Source organism: Bombyx mori, chromosome 7 (assembly GCF_030269925.1).
Source record: "Bombyx mori chromosome 7, ASM3026992v2".
Lineage (NCBI taxonomy): Eukaryota > Metazoa > Arthropoda > Insecta > Lepidoptera > Bombycidae > Bombyx > Bombyx mori.
In genome coordinates, this window is record NC_085113.1 from 7,670,743 (window position 1) to 7,686,412 (window position 15,670).

At 36.7% G+C, this 15,670-nt stretch overlaps 1 protein-coding gene and 1 long non-coding RNA gene across 2 annotated transcripts in view; one reads left to right on the forward strand and one right to left on the reverse strand.

The window, feature by feature from the left end:
* The window catches only part of LOC105842367 (uncharacterized), a 102,736-nt gene that overhangs the window by 73,713 nt on the left and 13,353 nt on the right, over positions 1–15,670 (reverse strand). The window lies entirely within an intron of this gene.
* Positions 7,353–10,553, forward strand: LOC119628712 (uncharacterized). The gene is made up of 5 exons (XR_005244868.2): positions 7,353–7,922; positions 8,063–8,306; positions 8,461–8,647; positions 8,984–9,115; positions 9,193–10,553. It is a non-coding gene; the product is annotated as an uncharacterized LOC119628712 (long non-coding RNA).

A 15,670-nucleotide genomic window follows, 5' to 3' on the forward strand; every position in this document is an offset into this window, starting at 1 on the left:
TTTACATATTTTCGCTTTGATTTAGAAATCTTTTCACCTTCATTAATTCTGTTTGAGTAAATTGTTGATGTAGCAAATTATCATCTATCCTATTATAACTTAACTAATCCTATTATAACTTAAATTTGTCCTTTACAAAGACATAAATTATAAATATGAATTCTATGTAAAATAAATAAATAAATCTTAATTTTGTTCATTGAAATGTTTATTATTATTTAAGGCGAAAAACAATCAAGTACATAGATATATCGCACATACGGTGCTATAAAGTCAGATATGCAATTTTTTGTTAAAACTGAACTGAGAATGAGAAAATATTTTTTTAATAGTTATCAGTGAGATGATTGCTTTTAGTCTAGCTGAACTAAGATGTAGAATTTTCCAACGTTTCTCCTGAAAAATGACATAATTTGCATATAAGTGACGTTATCGCACCGTATGTGCGATATGTAGATATGTATATGTATGTAAATATAATATTAATTATCTAGTAAATGAAAAAGAACATAACTAAAGTCACAGGTAACGTTCCTAAAATGAGTATTCGTCTTTTAAAATCGAAACAGACTGCTCGGATCGTAAATAAGCTACTACAGTCACTAGAGCTGTAGATGGATAAGCTTGGATTTTCAATTTTCGCCTTTATTCACATTGTCATGAGCACTTTAGTTCCCTGAAAGGGTTTTATGATTCGTAGATATGTATGTAAATCATATTACCGTCGAAGCAATTCTTAACATTTCGAATATTTCGGTCACGGAAAACAAACGATAATTTTTCCTGCTGATTACAAATATGTTTTTTTTTATCAGAACAGAAATTCACGTTCATTACAAAGGGAATGTTTCACCTCGTTTCGGCTCCTATCAATTATGCAGGCCCTACAGGTTTGGCAATCTAGCAAGGACTTCCTTACGAGAAAGGATAATTACCGGAGAAGTGCCCAATAAAAGTCCCTTAACCCTCTCAAGTACGCGATACGGGGCTTTATCAAAGCAACATCTCGTTGAGGCAGGTCGTTTGGATTCTGCGCAGGAAATTACATTGTATCAAAGTGCTCGGAAGCGGTCTTTAAGTATTCGGTCCCCTAAACTACGATACGTCATTTATTTGTCCCGAGACGGCGTAAATGGGGCTCGCGGTTGAATGATTTTTAGATATTGAGGTCCTGCTTCTCGCTTCGGTTTCCTCAATACTGAGGGCAGTGACCACCTTTTTTTAATTTATTTTTTATTGCTTAGATGTGTGGACGAGCTCACAGCCCACCTGGTGTTAAGTGGTTACTGGAGCCCATAGACGTCTACAACGAAAATGCGCCACCCACCTTGAGATACAAGTTCTAAGGTATAGTTACAACGGCTGCCCCACCCTTCAAACCGAAACGCATTACTGCTTCACGGCAGAAATAGGCCGGGCGGTGGTACCTACCCGCGCGGACTCACAAGAGGTCCTACCACCAGTAAACGTCCTCGCAACAAGAGCTTATTCCGGATCATTCCATGCCATTTGCTTCTATCTTCCGCCGAGTGTAGAGGCATCGTGAACTGCGGTGTCGAGAGTAGTGCGGATCTGGTCAGTCCAACGTGTCGGGTTTCTACTTCGTGGTCTTCTTCCCTCCACCTTGCCAGCCATTTCCAATATTCGTTTCTCCAAGCTCCCATTATCCTCTCTTGCATTGTGGCCAAAGTATTCCAGAACTATACGTAGGCAGATGGTAGAAAGCCTCGTCTTTATCTGGAGTTCTTGGAGGATCGACGCGTCGGTGCGACGTGCTGTCCAGGGAATTCCTAGCATCTTTCGCCAGCACCACATCTGAAATGCATCAATTCGGTCGCGATCGGCTTTCTTCATGGTCCAGGTTTCTGCGCCATATAAGAATATGGAGAACACTGAAGTGCGTACCATATACTTCCATATTTTATTAAATTGCGCCATGAGCCCCTTTGCCATTCCGATCCTTCTCCGTATCTCATTTTTTCACGAGCCGTCACAGCTAATGTTTGCGCCCAGGTATACAAAGTTGTTGTCACAAATACATATTGAGGTACACGTGACTTAATAGATAAGTAGCCCGCCGAACTCGTCGCATGCGGCGCCGAAACGTCGGGAATAAACAAAATGAAAATAATAAACGCGAGATTAAAACGGTAAAAGTACTTTTAATTATTCTACGATTCGCGTAACCCCAAGAAAATACTTTACTATATTTAGGTTGAGCGCATTTTAAGTTCATAAGTGTGATAACTAGCATCTCTTCTTTTAACCCGTGGACATCCATTGCTGAGTGTAAGTCTCTTCATATGTAGTCCGTTCTTTTCGGTCTCTTGTCTTTTGCAGCAAGCCCTTACCCCTTACCAGTTATTTTGACCTTGTTGTCGGTCTACATCATTGATAATAAACATACTTCCTTATTTAATCGCGATGTTTATGCTTTGAAGGATGGGAAGGATGGAGAACACGATGAATCCCCAATTTATTTTCTAACTTCGAGCACTCAACTATTAGTCACAAAATATGCCGAACGTATAGTTTAAAAGCTTGCAAAATTTGGTACTTTGATATTGATGAAACACGGTGAGCCTTCGTGAGTAGATTACTTTTTTTTTGTTGCTTAGAGGGGTGGACGAGCTCACAACCCACCTGGTGTTAAGTGGTTACTGGAGCCTATAGACATCTACAAGGTAAATGCGCTACCCACCTTGAGACATAAGTTCTAAGGTCTCAGTATAGTTACAACGGCTGCCCCGCCCTTCAAACCGAAACGCATTACTGCTTCACGGCAGAAATAGGCAGGGTAATGGTACCTACACGCGCGGGCTCACAAGAGGTCCTACCACCAGTACAAACGTCGTCATCACGTCATCCTCTATGGACATTTCTATCAGATTTATCAATCTGGGCGACTACATTTATATTGTCTACAAACTAACTAACAAAGACTTCACATTGAGTGAGTTAATAAAAAAAAATAGCCCAGCTTTGGTAATTTGAATTGACGAATAAGGTTTTCTTTATGTAAGTCACTTAATAATTTACGCCTTAAGATCTTTATCGTGTTTTCAATTTGCTCTCGTCGAATAAAAGGTGGAGTTTTATTTTTTTTACGTATTTTTGAGGGTGAAATTTTGTCTGGTGTTTTCTTCCCGATAAAAATATTACGTGTTATTTTTTCAGTAAGCACACATGCTTTAAAAGTAAAAAAAAACACGTGTGGCACTCGGGGACTGCCGCGGTAAAGCTATTACATAGCATCTTTTATCAACGTATGCAATTGTAATTAGACAATAAAAATTTAGCGCGAGAAAGAGATGGGCAGACTTTTCATGATGGATTAAGCGTGCGACGTCACGCCGCGCGCTTAATCCACAACACTAAACAAGCGCATCGTGTGAATGTATTGAACGCGATTTACATGGTAGGCGGAGTGGGGGTGTTAGGTTTTATTCTCGTTACGGAATTTCTTAATTCAGTCGCCGCGCTCAAAGCCCGCGATAAAAGCTATGCAATAGCTTAAAAACGATACATTATTTCAGATTAAATTAACGCATGCTGTTGAAGTCGAAACGATACAATATCCAAGCGTTGGAAATACAAATTCATATTCGCTTAAAGTTCTTGAGCAACACTTGGAGTTTAAATTATTACCGCTCTCAATTTTATATTACGAGCTACGACCCTAGCTGAAACAAAGATTTGATAAGGTCCGTCGAAGTTTCTAGATTTAAATCAACGAAAAACTTTGCTTTTGTTCGCGCATTCTGAAATATTGATTGCGTTGGTTACTTTATAATGCCTTAATTTTACTGAAACAAATCTACTTTTATGTGAGAAATCCGTTTTTAATTTGCTAACAATCACATCGGTGGTTGCAACTAAACAGATTATGTCCTTTATAACGTAAACTAGCGACCCGCCCTCGCTTTGCTTCGGAAACATTAAAACATTAAAAAACACAATAAACCAAAAAAATAAAATAAAAAAAATGAAAAAAAAGTAGCCTATGTTCATCAGGGACAATGTCGGCTTCTAATAGAAAAAGAATTTTTCAAATCAGTCCAGTAGTTTCGGAGCCTATTCGAAACAAACAAACAAACAAATCTTTCCTCTTTATAATATTATTACTAGCGACCCGCCCTCGCTTCGCTTCGGAAACATTAAAACGCACATGAAACAAAAAAAAAAATAAAAATTAAAAAAAAGTAGCCTATGTTCATCAGGGACAATGTCGGCTTCTAATGGAAAAAGAATTTTTCAAATCGGTCCAGTAGTTTCGGAGCCTATTCGAAACAAACAAACAAACAAATCTTTCCTCTTTATAATATTAGTATAGAAGTATAGATAAATATAAGTGTAGAAGCTTGTTAAGGGAATTAAATATTTAGCCCTTATAGGCAGACACGCATAGGGAACCTCTAATGGTGAGTGGTTGTCGTCGATAATGGACATCAGCAATGCGGTAGCGGTCTACCATTGAGCCCCCTTCGCAAAACTCTTTTGAAGAAGAACTTATCATAGCGCTTAGGAAACACCGGGCAGAGGGAGGCTCATTCCAAAGCCGGATGGTACGTGGCAGAACACTTTTCTGGAAGCGTATAGGATGAATGCAGTGGTCAGCAGTCTAGTAAGGATGAACTTTGCTTCAGTGGCGGGCATTGCGATGATGAAAACGAGATGACGGTATCATCTAGAGCACTCCCCATGAAACATACGGTACAAAACACAGAGAGAGCCGAAGTCCTTTCGTCGATATCTAGAGGCTTCAAAAGATCCGTGAGAATGGGATTATTGACATTCCGAACAATCCCCTGCTGTATGGAGTCAAATGAAAACATACCGAAATCAGACGTAATCTTGTAATACAATTAATTACATACAATTATAATACAGTCTTTTATACACAGTACATGCAGTTCGGTACAATTTATGATAAACGCTGAATGAACATAAGTGGTGTTAATCTAATATATAAAATTCTCGTGTCACAATGTTCGTTCCCATACTCCTCCGAAACCGCTTGACCGATTCTCATGAAATTTTATATGCATATTCAGTAAGCCTGAGAATCGGCTACTATCTATTTTTGATACCCTTAAGTGATTAGGGTTGTCCACCCCTAACATAATTTTTTTTATTTGGACTTTTTTTTTTGTTATAATGAGGTATTATGTGGTTGAATGAGGTTTTGTTATTTTTATTATATATTCCCTCATCGTTCACAGCACTACATACCTCTTTCACTCATTTACCACATCCTTACACACTTACAATAAGTTAGTTTTTTTTTCTACACTAGAAATTCCCTAGAAATCTTATATATGGCAAAACAATGTTTGCCGGGTCAGCTAGTGATTTTATGAAATTAAGATTTTAAAGTTGAATTTATCGAATTTAGCGACTTTGTATAGTTCTGATTTATTGCTGTGAGGCTGAAAAGCTTGTCGTAGACTTTCCTGCCGCAGCATTTGAAATGTTGAAAAAAAATAATCCAATACTGCAGAACGAATCTCATCGGACCATCGAAATAAGGTGATACTCTACAAAACTTTACGCCCCGTCATGACCTATGCAAGCGTAGTGTTTGCTCACGCGGCCCGCGTCAACTTGAAACCCCTTCAAGTGATTCAATCCCGGTTTTGCAGGATAGCCGTCGGAGCACCATGGTTCCTAAGGAATGATCTCCATGATGACCCGGAACTTGACTCAGTCAGTAAGTATCTACAGTCGGCATCATTGCGCCACTTTGAAAAGGCGGCACGACATGGAAACCCTCTTGTCGTGGCCGCCGGGAACTACAGAACCCATCCTGTAGACCGAATGGTAAACAGTCGACGTCGCCCTAAACACGTTATCACTGCTCTTGCTAGGGCCAGTGTTAGCAACACACCCGGTTTGAGCCCCGTGAGCTCACCTACACGTCAAGAAGAAGCTGATATAGCCTCTCAAGGCAATCAACATACGTAGGAAAAAAAATATCGGACCATAATTTGTAACTATCGAAGTATTTGAAATGCCATTTGCACTGATCGAATTCAGTAATAATTTGTCTAATTTGATATAAACCTTAAAATTAATCTAAATATTACATCGAAACGCAGGCCAACAGAAACTTGTCTATTGAGTTTGATGGCGAGGCGAAACCACAAATTAATTAGTAATTGGATAACCGCTGACGTTTTCAATTATAGAACACATCGTAGTGTAATGCGAATCTCATCAATTACGACTGTAATCGAATATAATAATTGGTCTTGACATCTGAGCGTTATGAAGTTTTGAGATTGGTTCCTTAAAATTTCCGGTTGAATTTTAAATCGCATTTATACAAGGACTACATTTGATTGCCTTCTAGCACTAAAAATCAGGATGGTGTATGGCGCCACGGAAATAAATGGAGTTTTTTTTTATTTATTGCTTAGATGGGCGAGCTCATAGTCCACCTGGTGTTAAGTGGTTACTGGAGCCCATAGACATTTACAACGTAAATGCGCCACCCACCTTGAGATGTAAGTTCTAAATTCTCAGTATAGTGACAACGTCCGCATCACCCTTCAAGTTGAAACGCATTACAGCTTCACGGCAGAAATAGGCGGGTTGGTGGTACCTACCCGTGCGGACTCACAAGAGGTCCTACCACCAGTATTTGCGATTTTCGTCTATTGGTCCTATTTGCGGTAGATTGGAACTTGCAAAGCAGAAATCACTTCGCTGCCTGAATTTACATAAGTAGGCGTATTTTATCTATTCTTCTTTTTAGCTACGATCAAGCGAAATCGCTCACGTATTTTTCGTTTCTGCATTACCTTTGTTTAACAATTTACATAGGTATACCTGAATAAATCGACTTTGAACGCTAGTCCTTGAAAAGAAATAAATAGTAATGAGATTGCGGGCCCTTAAAATATATTTAATGTACTAAAAATAAAAACCATGCTTTTAAAGAAAAAAGAAAATTACCATTACTAGTTACAATTTGAATACTTTAATAATAAACATGCCATCAGTTAAATTCTTTCAAAGCGAATATGCTAAGTCAGCATTATTAAACGACTCAACCAGCGGACCTGTTCTTTTGATATCTAACTCTATTTTAGTTTACTGAGAACCAGGTCACAAACTAATTTGAGAGCCATCAGACCTAGTTGGGCGTTGGCGTACGTGCTATTCTTGTTAGTATTTTAGTTTTATGTACAATTGACTTGTGTTGTTGGGTGTTAGATAAAAACTGAAAACTTAAACTGAGCAAGCTGATGATTTCTGAGATTACACCATAAAAAATGACGATCAGTTTTCCGCAATTTTTTGTAGTGCGCGCAATGGAACACAATTTGAATGGGCTGTCGCGTTAGGTCAATGCCACCGGCAGCGGTATCACGTATTTCGCAGACAATTAGCAGAAGACAAATATTGTGCAAATATTGCTGTCAACTGTCCATTTCGTATTACGGACTTACAACAAAAAAGCAGATCGCGGACCATCACTAGTGCTGCCTCTGCAGAGCGATTTGTGAAACTTTAGTGCATTCTTTTCCATACAACTAACAACAACTGGCATAAAGTCGGTATTACGGCAGCTGTATCACGTATTTCGCAGACAATTAGCAGAAGACAAATATTGTGCAAATATTGCTGTCAACTGTCCATTTCGTATTACGGACTTACAACAAAAAAGCAGATCGCGGACCATCACTAGTGCTGCCTCTGCAGAGCGATTTGTGAAACTTTAGTGCATTCTTTTCCATACAACTAACAACAACTGGCCTAAAGTCGGTATTACGGATGCTTTTGTTTGCCACACAACAGCAGATATTTAGCAATTTCGTTTGTCAAATTTGCGACACCTTTTGTATCTGGTGCTGAATTGTTGCTAACTATCTGCAAGTGTAAAATTTGTGAAATTAAATTATTTTAACTTGATTTAGGTAAGTGTAATTGGTTTAGATCTTTATTTGTGTTTGTGTTTTCCATAGTATTAACATTAAATACCACGCTGGGCAATTTAAGTACATTAATAATGTTGAGGTTATAAAGTTTATTTTTTACAAAATAATATTTCTTCTAGGTATGTATGGACAGAGCTCAAATAATGGGGCTTTGGAGTCTAAGGAAATTAGGTGGGATACATACGAATCAGTGCGTTTGCGACGCTGTCTTCGGGATCAAGCCTGACCCCTTAATCTATCGGAAAGTTTGTTCAGAACACATTACAGAATTTCGAAACATCAATATTTACAATTGTGCTCTGAATTAAAGCCGTTAATAACCTAGATCATCAAGACGAACAAGAATAGAAAGTAAAATGCAAGGTACTTATATATATTCAATTTAACATTATATTAAATTATGTGTAAATAATGAAGAAAATAAAAGATTCACAAAATCTTGTCTTCAAAAGTAGCATTGTTTTTTTGATTTCAGATTTATTCTTAACTAAATGTTTTAAATAAATTGTTTATACAGGTGTTAACAGCATTGCAAAATTTCATACCAGAAACCTGTGGGAATGAGCTTTTTGCATTTTGAGTTAAACTGTAGTAAATCCAATGCCATTAGGGAAGTGGCTATGGCATTAAACAATCTTCCAGTTTTATTGAAACATTTAAAGTTTCTGCAAACAGTACAATGGGTCACAAGTTATTATAAATGGGTAAGTTAAATAATTATCTTATAGTATAGAGCACAAGAGTTCCACTGATTTTACAATTTCCACAAGTCAATCATATAATAATATATCAGTTATATTGTTGAAGCTTTATAACTATAGCTATATTTAGCTATATATAGCTATATTTTAAACAGAGTTCTGAGAAATGTCAAGTCCTGGTGAAACTGGAAAGGCCTTCAGGCCACCATTAATCTTTCCTACATAATTTTTTTTTAATTCATTATTTGTCTTATTTTTATAGTACATAGATATTTGAACAATAATAATTTTGTGGTTGAAAACATAACATAATAGTAAATAAATTTCTTTTCATTATAGGTTTTACAATAAATTTGGCTTTCCTGGGGTTTCGGGGTGTATAGATGGCACTCATTTGCACTTATCAGATCTTCTGTATATGAAGAAAGGTTTTAGAACCGCAAGCATTATCATTTCAAGAATGTGCAAATAGTAACTATTTTGCTGAAGCCTATCATTCACAATAACAAACATTTGATAGTACTTATCTAAAGAATTAAATTTTTCAGATATGTGATAGTGATCTTAACATTTTTAGTATTGATGCAACATTTCATGATACATTTGTCTGGCTTATCACAACTGAATATGCCTATGCAGGACCTGCACCATAATAGTGAAAAAGTTTGGTTTTTAGGCAAGTAAAACATCATGAGCTCTGTCTCAGTAACCTGACTACAAAATAATACTCAATCTAAAAGTATATTTAAAACTGGGAAGGCAGTTAATATATAGTACTATAGTAATGTTTATTGTCATACCAGGAACACTGTTGACCATTGTGAGTATTGAAAGCCAGTTGGAGATGCTTGTTGGTACATAGAGTACTGCATTATGATCATCATATGATGGCCAAGACCATAATTGTTAGCTTGTATTGCATAACATGGCAAACACATGGGTTTCCAGTGCCCCAACTCTCTGATGAAGATGCTGAAATTGATGTTTCTTATCAAATTCATAACATTGTATTTTTTGGGAGAGAAGAGGAAACACAGCACTTAGCACCATGTCAACATTCAAGGGTGGTTCAATTGGATTGTGGAGAACAGACATTAAATTTAGTCTCAACCTCTGTATTCTAGTAATTTTATGTAGATATTTTTAAAACTGCTGTTCTTAATTATGTGAACTGAGAGGGCAAGAATAGCCTAATTATTTCTGCCTATAATTTTTTAATTGTGCTTAGTGGAAATATACATATTTCCTTAACATTTTTGTGTTTATAGTAAAGGATGGATTCATAACTATTTGAAAGCAAAATTGTGAGGTTGTTTTATTAAGACAATGTTTTAATCTGTCGTGCTCAATTTGTTCTGTATCATTTTATCTTTATGTTAACCCCGTTTGTATGTTGTGTTGTTATATATATTATTGTATATACTGCTGTTTTAAATAATGGAATAGAATTAATAACAAATCGACTAGTAATTCATAATTCTTCTAGATTTTGTTGGATAGTTACATGAATATTACTTACAAAATGAAAAACATAATTCATAATTTAGACAAAATGTTGATCAACCACCACTGATTTTTGTTCATTGTGATAATAATAATAATATAAATATAAATATTTAACTGGTCCCGTGATAAGTTCGTAAAGAACTTGTGTTACAGGTACCAGATAACGGAAATAAATGTAGGATTTTTATTATACATACATATATTTAATATACATCCATAACCCTGGAAAATACATTTATATTTATCATACAAATATCTTCCCTTGGCGGGATTCGAACCCGCGACCCCCTTGTGTAGCGACCATGTCACTTACCACTACACCAGAAGGCCGTAAGATAAGTTTGATAAAAATTTTTTTTGTGTAATTTTGTTATATTTGAATAATAATTCTTAAATTAGGAAATCGTAGTTTGTTTGTAATACATGTCCAACTTCTTGGACGCATGAAATTGAAGCCACAATTGAAATATAATAGCGACTGCCGATAACTTCAAAGAAACATAACTGAACTTGGGGCCGAGGTAAGTAGGACGATAGCAAGGTGATAGCTCTATAACCCTATAGACTAGAAGCAGAACATGCCGAATACTGTGAGTACAAAATATACAATGAAGCTAAATACTGGTATTCTACTGGTGGTAGGACCACTTGTGAGTCCGCACGAGTAGGTACAACCACTCCACCTATTTCTACCGTGAAGCAGTAATGCTTTTCGTTTTGAAGGGTAGAGCAGCCGTTGTAACTATACTGAGACCTTAGAACTTATATCTCAAGGTGGGTTATGCATTTACGTTGTAGATGGCTATGGGCTCCAGTAACCACTTAACACCAGGTGGGCTGTAAGCTCGTCCACCCATCTTAGCAATAAAAAAATAAATAGTCATTTTGAAATGTTAAGTTGAGAGTAGTTTTATTAGCGTAAAATATACTCATTAGTGTCATAAAATTTACTGTAGTACCAGCCTAAAGTAAAACGTATATATTTGGATTTGCTTGACTATTGTAACAAGCGCTATTTCGTTTTTATGGTAATATAAACTATTATGGACTCGGCTAAAATTAAAACAAAATTGAACTTATTATTTTAAACAAGATTTTTGCCGATATTGGTCAATTCCTTGAATTTTTTTATATATCTCAGCTGGAAGATGCGCGGCCTCTGCCTGCGTACGAGCAGCCTCTGCTGAAATGAAAGCTGCATGAGCCAGTGGTTCGCCTTAGTTTCCATTTTCTCCTCTTTCTACAACTACAGCTCACGATGTGTCCACTCTTGTTTGTTGTCCGCTATAGTCTAGATAATATAATGATTGATTAACATTCTTACTGCAGTGAGTGAGTGCAAAGAGTACCTGGTTAATGAATAAAAATAACTTACTAAATATCGGCCTGATATTTGCAATGAAGCTTCTCTTAAGATGGCTTCGTCGACGAAAAACTGGGCTAATTATAAAAATAAATATTTATTTATTGTCTTAAAATATTAGATTCATTTGTTTAAAAATAATATAGAACATTAAGTTAATGTCTGACATGCAGTTTCCTATTCACGTCATATTGCCCATGACCTTGGGTGAACATTATTATGAATAGTCTGCACAGCTTTTATTTCCCTTCAAGCTGTGAAAGACTGCACTATATTTCTGGTATTCAAATCAAAGCCTACTCTTGCCAAGTCAAACAAATCCACTATCTATTACTTGATAAAGAATAGCAGCATCTCGCCTAGAATATCATCGACTGCTTGTTCTAGCGTTGTCGGCCTCATGGCGTAAGATGGATCTGTTGTACACTTTATTATTGATAAAACCATAAAACTAACTCATTTATTCTAGAATTTACTATTTAATTTGAAATCTTACTGAACCAGTGCTAGAATCCCGCAGGCAGATATCAATAAATCCAATGAAACACGTATTTGACATATATACATGGAAGACTTCCATGATTAAGGATTCATTCATCTTTTATTTAAAATCAAATTAGCAAATATTCTGAAATCGTTGGTGGTAGGGCGTTTGATTAACCCGCAAGACCACCATTCCGCCCATTTCTACCGCGAAGCAGTAATGCGTTGCAATTTGAAGAATGGGGCAGCCGTTTTGGTATACAGTTGAACTCGTTTCTAAAAATGGGGGCGGCATTCACGTTGTGAGGTCTATACCACTTAACACTAGATGGGTTGTGAGCTTATGTACTTACTTAATTGATAATGAAATTAATAAATTAGGCTATAATTTTGATCCATTCTTTTTTAAAATAGGTTCGTAACGTAAACAACTATCTGATTACAAATTATCAAACGATTACAAAAAAAAATGTTATCAGTGTTTGACGACACAATTACATTTTTATAGCTATTATTCAAAATAAAGCAAAAATTATTATTAGATCACTTTTAGTAACGCTTCATCGAAAAGAACAGAATTAGCAGCTCTCACTTGGCGTTTCAAACGTGAATTCCACTTAAACATTTTGAAATGTTTATATGTAACGCGCTTTTATAAATTCATTTGCCGGTTTGTTCAGCAAAAAAAAAAAAGTAATGTGGCTTTTTAGTGCCAATTATTGCTACCCGATTGCGACTGGCGCTAGTTGTATGACAGAAAACTGCAGTAAGCGGTAAGCGAACAATCGCGGTACGTGATACGAAATAATTTGACATTTTGCGATCGGTCGCGACGCGTCTGCACAACATCTGCAAAATTGTGGCTGTCGCAAATTTTTACGTGATCAGGGGGCCGGTAGGACAATACGTCTCTTTCTTTGCTTTAGATTTCGGGCTCACATATTTATTATTTATTTGTTTTACATACGTAAATGTGTAACCTTTTCGTTTAACTTGATTTAGTATTTTATTACCATTTGTTTTGGCGTTGTTCTTTTGTACATTGTATATAGTTTGGTGTACGTTCGTGTATGTTTTTAGCATTATGTTTTCCAAATTCACAAGTTTTGTAAGAAATAGTGATTTTTATCTCCTAGTGCATTTTTAGAGCTCAACTTTTTTTTGCGTAGGTGGATGGACGAGCTCGCAGCCCACCTGGTGTTAAGTGGTTACTGGAGCGTAAATGCGCCACCCACCTTGAGATATAAGTTCTAAGGTCTCAAGTATAGTTACAACGGCTGTCCCATCCTTCAAACCGAAACGCATTACTGCTTCACGGCAGAAATAGGCACGGTGATGGTAACCCGTGTGGACTCACAAGAAGTCCTACCACCAGTAATAAAGCAAGCAATTTACATTTATATTCAGTTCAAACTTTAAATCAAGGCGTGTTCTAAGTTTTTTTTTATATTAAATCCAACCAAAGAAAACAGACGAAAAATAATAGAACGTGCCGAAGAACGTTCCGGGAGCAAGCCTTCATGTATATTTAGCTGCTGAAGGCACACGGGTACAAAAGTATGGATTGAAACGTGTATTACGCCGGTCTCGTCTCTGGTTTATGTGTTCTCATAAATATTTATGTTTGGTACCTTCCACACGTGGATCGGAGTCGAACATTGAGTTTCCTTTTCGAGTATTTTTTTTAGTAGGTATATATGTAATTATTGTTTCGTTCTGGAAGTTTTATCAAATACTTATTCCTGACGAATCGAAATGCACTAATTGGACTGGGCATTTGGTGGATTTTTGGAACGAAGTTCCTTATGGGACGATGCGGAGGGGTACCCTAACCGGGAAAAAACGTTCGTAACGTAAGATTTTTATTATTTACTAGCTGACCCGGCAGACTTCGTAGTGCCTCAATCGATAAATAAACTATTGTATAAAATAAACTTAAAACAAACAAAGGAATATACAAAATTGTTATTTTTATTTCATTCCGAGCTTCCGAATTTTCATATCTATTTACCTTTTAAACCTTCTCTGGACTTTCACAAATCATTCAAGACCACAATTAGCCAAATCGGTCCAGCCGTTCTCGAGTTTTCGGGTTTTTTTTTTTCCTACCTATGCTGATGCCTTGAGAGGCTATTTCAGCTTCACCCTAACGTTTGTAGGTGAGCTCGCGGGGCTCAAACGGAGAGTTGCTAACACTGACCCTAGCAAGAGCAGTGCTTCGCAGAATCTACCACCGGATCGGAAACGCGACCCACTGAGAAGATCCGGCGAGAAACTCAGTGGGCTGTCTGTGTCTATGGGTTAGTTCGCTCGTCGAGCCCTTCGTCGCAAGCGACGGGTTCGACGAGGACGGTGACCGGTTTTAGCGAGACTAACGAACAGCAATTCATTTTTATATATGTATATAGATGTATAGTCTCAGTATGATGGCTATACAGTGTCTAATGTATAGTCTACGTGATGACGGCTATTATTATTATTATTCATATAAATAGCTGTTTCTTTGTATATGATTATTAAACCTATATATATTTTATAAATCATTGTCTATAAAATAATCACGTTGGATCGAATACGACGAAAAATTAATGACCTTTTCTAATATATTTTTTTAGTAAATACGTAATTATTGTTTCATTCTGGTAGTTTTATCAAATACTTATATTGACAATTCGAAATGCACTAATTGGACTGGACATTAGGTGGATTTTTTTGTGATCACGTTGGATTGAATAGGACGAAAATTAAATGAAACATTTAAGAGATGAGGACCGTATAAAGGCTTGAAAAAATTGGTAATAAAATTTCAATGGTTGACCCGTTTCGAGTCACGTTCAATACGGAAGTAATTTGAAGGGTTAAACAAAGTTGGTAATTAATATTATGGACTTCGCAACAGAGCGAAGCGGAACTTCACGCGTGGACAAATACTTTAGCTTCTTCTATTTCTCTATTTAACTCCATTTGGACGAGGAGTTGAGTCTGTCTGTTACTGTGCATGCTCTTCATTTGTCTACAAAATACTCGAAAAAATATGTAGTTTGTTTAAATATTGAAATCAAATCAAATCAAATAAAAAAAAATCAACATAAATAAAAGTACATACTTGTTGAATGTCAAAAAGAACTACCGTCAATTCACAAAAACTAGCCTCCGTCCTGAGAAGAACTGGCAAGAAACTCAGCGGGCATGTCTTTTTTTTTAATATTAGTTTTTTTAATATTTGATTTTTTTTAAATATTCGTTTTTACAATGAGTATTATAATGTAACAATTATTGCAATACTGAAATGCCTGGAGCGAGCAACTCATTTCCACCTCATTCCCACTTTGTGCAATCTTCTAGATAATCATTGACTTTATAGTAAGCTTTATTGCACAGATGTTCTTTAATAGTTTTCTTAAACCTATGTATATGTAGGTTCTGAACATATTTTGGGATTTTGTTGTACAGGCGCACAGACAAACACCCGAATGAATTTCGTATGTTATGTAACCTACTCATCGGCACAACAAGCTTTTTTTTTTTTTGGTCAGGAGGAGAAATCGCCGTACTTCCGCCCTTCTCTGGGGATGGCGGGCGGGGTATGCGCATGAAAAGGCAAAGGGGGGAAAGTGTAGCGTTTAGTGCGGAGCACATCTCTCCCATCACCCTCCCCCGCGGGATGCCGGACT